At 40.5% G+C, this 6,529-nt stretch overlaps 1 pseudogene; it reads right to left on the bottom strand.

The window, feature by feature from the left end:
• Window positions 1–787: 787 nt before the first annotated feature.
• Window positions 788–6,529, bottom strand: part of LOC114207449 (protein lin-28 homolog A pseudogene) — a 29,939-nt pseudogene continuing 24,197 nt past the window's right edge.

Below are 6,529 nucleotides of genomic sequence, written 5' to 3'. Positions count from 1 at the left end.
TTCTCCACCCCTTCACTTTCTTTTTTTTTTTTTTTACAAAACCAGAATTTTTATATTAAGAAAACAAAGTTAAAATGCACAAGATACGTCATTTGCACACAGCTAGTGCAGTCGGCATCCTGGAGAAAGTGGGGCCTGAGGTGTGGTTTTCCATGGGAACAAATAAATAAAATTCTACTGGCCCAGAACGGGGTGGAAGTCAGCTTCGGAGCAGTAGGTCTGTAGCTGTTCCCCCAACAATCCTGTGGCTACTGTCACAACCCATTGCTTGAGACAGTCCTCAGCACCCTATATCCCAACAGCAGGTTATGAGACAAGATGTGGAAAAAACCTGCCTTACCCCTGAGAGACTACCTACCACAGAATGTAGTGGTTTGTGGGTTGGGCCCACCAGTCTGGTCTCATGCTTAAATCTCTACATTCTGGCATGGGTGAAATTATTATTACATACCCTTCTTTGAAAGGAAAATAAATTCCCTTTCCAGGCCACTTTCAAAAGCTGGAGATCTGGGGGTGGAGACTCAGATAAAGCACACAGGGAGGGATTTTCTCCAGAACCCTCTTGAGCATATGGATAAAACACTGTTGGAGATCACTGGCCTCACCCCTTCCCCCCTACCCTGTGCCAAGAGGGAAGAGGGGGTGATGATGTGGACCCCAGCGTGAGATGCATGGCAGAGCCAGCTGCTGCCCTACCCACCTTGTCCCCACTTTCTCCACTCTGCCGATTGATGCCTGCTCCTCAAAACTTCCTGATGACAGAAGAATTGCCCCCACCCATGGTAGCTCAATTCTGGGCCTCTGGGAGTAGGGCAGGGCTATGTATCTCTTCTTCTTCTTCTTCTTCTTCTTCTTTCTTCTTCTTCTTCTTCTTCTTCTTCTTCTTCCTCTTCTTCTTTTTCTTCTTCTTCTTCTTTCTTCTTCTTGAAAGTAGGCTGGCTTTCCCTGTGAGCTGGGGGCCTACTGGGCCTTCAGAAGACAGGAGGTCACCATATGGCTGATGCTCTGGCAGAAGTGGCACTTCTTGGGCTGGGATGGCAGCTTGCATTCCTTGGCATGGTGGTCTAGACCTCCACAGTTGTAGCACCTGTCTCCCTTTGATCTGCGCTTCTGCGTGTTCTTCCTTTTGGGCCACCTCTCATTCCCAATACAAAACACCCCATCAGGGCCGGTGACCCTGATAAACTCTAGGTCCTTAGCGGACTTCTTAAAGCTGAACTCCACTGCCTCACCCTCCTTCAAGCTCCAGAAGCCCTCCATGTACAGCTTGCTCTGGTGCAAAAAGACATTCATGGGGGGTCAAGCATGACCCTGGCATGGGCGGTCATGGATAGGAAGCCAAACCCCATGCACACGTTGAACCACTTACAGACACCAAGCAGCAGCTGCAGCTCCTCTGCTGCTAGGGCGGCATCCGTCGGCACCTCCTAGGCGTCTTGGTGCAGCCACCTGCAAACTGCTGGTTTGACACAGAGTCTATGGTAGTCTGCTAAGCACCTGGCCGGGGCCCCTGGTCTGGTGGCTGCTAGCTCCAGAGAAGTCCGGAGGCTCCACCCCCTCGCTTTCAGTCTGGAGGTGTCTTTAGGTCTAAAATGAGTCTCTTGTAAGGATGCCTGGGTGGCTCAGCCAGTTAATTGGCTCCCTTGGGCTTGTGTCATGATCCCAGGGTCCTGGAATCAAGCCCCACATCAGGCTCCCTGCTCAACAGGAAGCCTGCTTCTCCCTCTCTCTCTGCCTGCTGCTCCCTCTACTTGTGCTTGCTCTTTCTCTGTCAAATAAATAAAATTTTTAAAAAATAAAATAAAATGAGTCTCTTATAGGCAGCATATGGATGATTCTTGCTTTTTTTTTTATCAAATTTGATACCGTGTCTTTTGATTGAAGCATTTAGCTCATTTACATTCAGAGTAACTATTGAAAGATATGAATTTAGTGCCATTGTATTGCCTGTAAAGTCCCTGTTTCTGTAGATTGTCTCTGTTAATTTCTGATCTATATTTCTCCTGGGTCTCTCTTCGCTTACAGAATCCCCTTTAATATTTTTTGCAGGGCTGGCTTGGTGGTCACATATTCTTTCAGTTTCGGCCTGTCCTGGAAGCTCTGCATCTCTCCTTCCATTCTGAATGACAGCCTTGCTGGATAAAGTATTCTGGGCTGCATATTCTTCTCATTTAGTATCCTGAATATATCATGCCAGCCCTTTCTAGACTGCCAGGTTTCTTTGGACAGGTCTGATGTTATTCTGATGTTCTCCCTTTGTACATAAGGAACCTTCTTTCCCTAGTTGCTCTTATGATAGCTTCTTTTTCTCTAAGATTTGCAAGCTTCATTATTATATGTTGGGATGTTGATCTACTTTACTGATTTGGGGAGGTGTCCTCTCTGCTTCTTGGACATGAATGCTTGTTCTTTTCCCAGATTAGGGAAGTTCTCAGCCATGATTTTCTCAAATATACTGGCCCTTTCTCTCTCTCCACTCCCTCAGGCACCTTAATAATTCTGACATTTTTTCTTTTCAGGACATCATTAAATTCTGGAAGTCTTTCTTCATGGGCTCTGAGTGTCTTTTCTCTTTTCCTCAGCTTCCTTCCTTTCCATCAGCCTGTCCTCTAGATCACTTATTCTCTCTTCTGCCTCACTGACCCTAGCTGTTAGAGCATTCAATTTAGACTGCATTTCATTCATAACATTTTAAAGTTTGACCTGATTAGATCTCATTTATACCCTTAGAGATTATGTACTGTCATTTATGCTTTTTTCAAGCCTAACTATAAATTTATAATTGCTATCCTGAAATTCCATCTCTGACATCTTACTTATATCCATATCCATTAGCTCTGTGGCAGAGAACATTGCCTCTGGTTCTTTCTTTTGTTGTGAATTCCTCCTTCTAGTCATTTTGCCCAGAGAAGTATGGATGAGCAAGTAAGCAGAGTCCAAAATATCAACCACGACCCAAACAAAATACACCCTAGACAAATCTGAAGAGGTCAGAAACCACAAAGGAAAGGAAACAAAACCAAAATGAAACAAAAAAGGGCAGGGGGAGAGACTATAATCTCTCAGGGTGGACAAAGCAGGGTGATCCTCTTGTTCCTGATTGAATTTTGGTCTGTGTGTTAAAAGACACTACATTCCAAATTTACAAAGAAAGCAAAACTTTATATATATAGTATATATTATTTATGTATATAATATAATGTATTTTATATATATTAATTGAATAGAGTGTAAAAAGGACTAAAATGAAGCATATGTCTATAAAATGTAGATGTAAAAAATAAAAGTTAAAAACCAACTTAAAAACATAAGTTGGTACAATAAAACTCTAGTTGAAATGGGAAAAAGGTAAAAAAAAAAGAAATGGAAAATTTTAGACTGAAAGATAAATGAATCGTGAGAAAACACCTGGAGCTGAATATACTATTTTCCCTGGCAGTGTAGTTTTACAGTCTTGTGGGATCCATACAATTGTTGTTCACCTGTTCTTCCAGTTTGTCTTCTGAAGGAGGGGCCTGCTGTGCTGCTTCTCAGGTGTCTTTGCCTGGGTGTAGTTGCCCCACTCCTTGTCAAGGGGTGAGCTCAGTGGAAGCTGGCCCTCTGTGTGGCTTTTGTTCCCTGGAGGCTTTCTATGCTTCTTTAGAGGATCAGAGTAAATATGGCCGAAACTGGATCTGTGGCCCATTGCTCAGAAATCATGGTACCCCTCTTCAATAAACCCTCTGGGACAAACAGTTTTCACTTTTGTGTGTCTCAAACTCCGCAGACTCTTGCAGTGCTTGCCCATTGCAATCCTCTTAGGGGGAGTCTGAGGGACCCGTGTCACTGCCCTTTGTGTGCCCAGGAACTAAGAGTGGTTGTGGGCTCGTGAATGTACCCACTCTTCTGCTCTGGGGGGAGTAATGGGTGTTGCCCTACTCTCCTTTCTGGGACCGCCACCGCCCTGAGAGTTGTTGCCTGGTCGTGGGTGCAGCCGTTTCACCCCTCCCAGGGGATGGTAAATGGCCAGGCCTGCTTATTCCAGTTCTTTTCAGGGTGCTCAGGCAAAGAGTAGTCACCCAACTGCCCCAGCTCATGGTTTATGGTGACCCGAGCTAAGAGTCCCCTCTTGGGCTTGCTGACTGTGACCAGTTTCCCTGCTCCCTTGCTTGGGCACTCTACTGGTTCAGGCACCCAATTAGTTCTGTGTCTCCTCAGATCCTGAGACCACAATGACCAAACTAGAATTCTGCTCTTTTCATCCCCTGAGCCCCTTTCAGAAATGGATGTCTCTCACTGGAGCAGATTTCTAAGGGTTCTGATTTTGCTCTCCAGTGTTATATCACTTTCCAGTAGCCAGCTTATGGAGGCTCCCTCTCCCCCTCCATTTATCTTCTGATATCTCCCCACAGATTCATGACTCCACACTTCCTACCTTGCAAAAAGCAGTCACACTTCTACTTGTAGACTTCCTGATATATTTTCTTACATCTCAGGTTGAATTTGTGGTGTTCAGAATGGTTTGATAGATACCAGTGAAATTCAAGGGACCAGATGAAATAAGGTCCCCTACTCTTCTACCATCTTGCCTCCTCCCCTGCCCATTGTTTAAAATCTACCTCACTTTTTCATTTTATTAAATATTGTGTTATATATGTGATATGGAATGTATCACTTTTTATGGAAGTTGTAATAAGAAGTACATCACACTGAAAAGATGCATCAAATAAAACATTTAATAAGTTATAGGAGATTAGCATATCTCCAAATTTAGCAGTTAGTTATCCCAGTGGGTTGGCTTTTAATGTACCTTATATTTACATATATGGAATTTGATAGCAAAATGAAAGTTGTTTCACATAATTAATGCAATAAAAGTTTATGTATGTGCATGAAACTCTTAGATACATACCAATAAACTAGAGATAATAAGAAATAATTTCTAATTTTTCTCAGAAAAAATATTTCCTAAAAAATAGAGTATTTCTTAACATCATTCTTATTTACTTTTCTTAATATTGTTCCTACTTTTTGAAGGAATAATAACTATAATTTTGTAGCAATTAGACTTTACCTTTATAAACATTCAAATAATGCATAAACGAATAATGTACTTTTTAAAATTATAATATACCACTCAGAAGCAACCATTGTTAACATTTGATAGACATCACTCCAGACATCTCAATTGGTGCATATACTGATAATAGAATGGATGAATGGATGGATGAACACTGTATCAGTCATCTATTGTTGTTTAAAAAAAAATCACAAAATATCAGTGGTACTAAAAAATAAACACTTACTTCTCATTCATATTTCTGTGGGTCAGTTGAGGAAGGTTTTTCTACAGCCTGCAGGTCTGTCAGTTACTCCTTAGGTTTCACCTTGCTGCTCAGATTGGAGGAGCAGTGGTTACAGTGTATGTTTTCTTCACGGTAATGGCAGAAGTACAAAAGAGCCAATAAAACCTGGGCAGACACATCTCAAGTCTGCTTGTATCTTGACTGTTAAAATCCAGTTGGCCAAAGCAAGCCATGTGGTTAAATCCAAGGTCAAAGATCAGACAAATACACTTACCTTGAGGCAAAGGTGTGGATATAGAATTCTATTTATAGGAGAGTGAATAATTGGGACAAATAAGTCAATCTATCACAAATGGATAAATGGAAAGAAGGAAAGACAGTCTGATCATCTGGTAGAATTATATAAAAATATAAGCTAACTATTTAATTCTTGAATATAACAGAAAAAAATGCATTACAGGAATTGTTTAATGTCAAGTAAATGTTTTTCCATCATAGGATATATTTGTTTGTTGTTGTTGTTGTTGTTGTTATGTTCAGTTAGCCAACATATAGTACGTCATTTGTTTTTGATGTAGTGTTCAATGATTCATTAGTTGTGTATGACACCCAGTGCTCATCACAACACATGCCTGGTGATAGGTATCATGGATATATTTGTTTTTTAAAAAAATATTTTAAAATTTCTTTTTTTAACTTTTAAAAAAAATTGAAGTATAATTGACATAACATTATATTATTTTCAGGTGTATAAGGCAGTAATTCAATATTTGTATTATTACAAAATGATCACCACAATAAGTCCAGTTAACATCCATCCACCATGCATAGCTATAACTTTTTCTCATGATGATAAGTTTCAAGATCCACTCTTCCAGATATTTTAATACATGCAAGACAATAGTATTAACTATAGCCACTATCCTGTACTTACTACCCCATGACTTACTTATTTTATAATTGGAAATTTGTACCTTTTTCATCTCTATTCATTTCTATCCTTCATCTCTGACATTTTACTTTTTCTTTATATTTCATGTACTTATGTAACTTTTAGAACAGAAATTCAGTTAGAACTGTTTTAATGTCCTTGCCTGTTTCTTTTTTTAAAAGTTTTTATTTAAACTGCAGTTAGTTAACATATAGTGTAATATTAGTTTCAGATGTATAATATAGTGATACAGCACTTCCATATAACACCCAGTGCTCATCACAGCTAGAGCAGTCCTTAGTCCCCATCACCT

This window comes from Eumetopias jubatus, unplaced genomic scaffold (genome assembly GCF_037043125.1).
Source record: "Eumetopias jubatus isolate StellerSeaLion01/CBP00866 unplaced genomic scaffold, mEumJub1_p1.0 scaffold_11, whole genome shotgun sequence".
In the NCBI taxonomy this organism is placed as follows: Eukaryota; Metazoa; Chordata; class Mammalia; order Carnivora; family Otariidae; genus Eumetopias; species Eumetopias jubatus.
The sequence above is the reverse complement of the archived record's forward strand: the minus strand, read 5'-3'. Positions and strand labels throughout refer to the sequence as shown.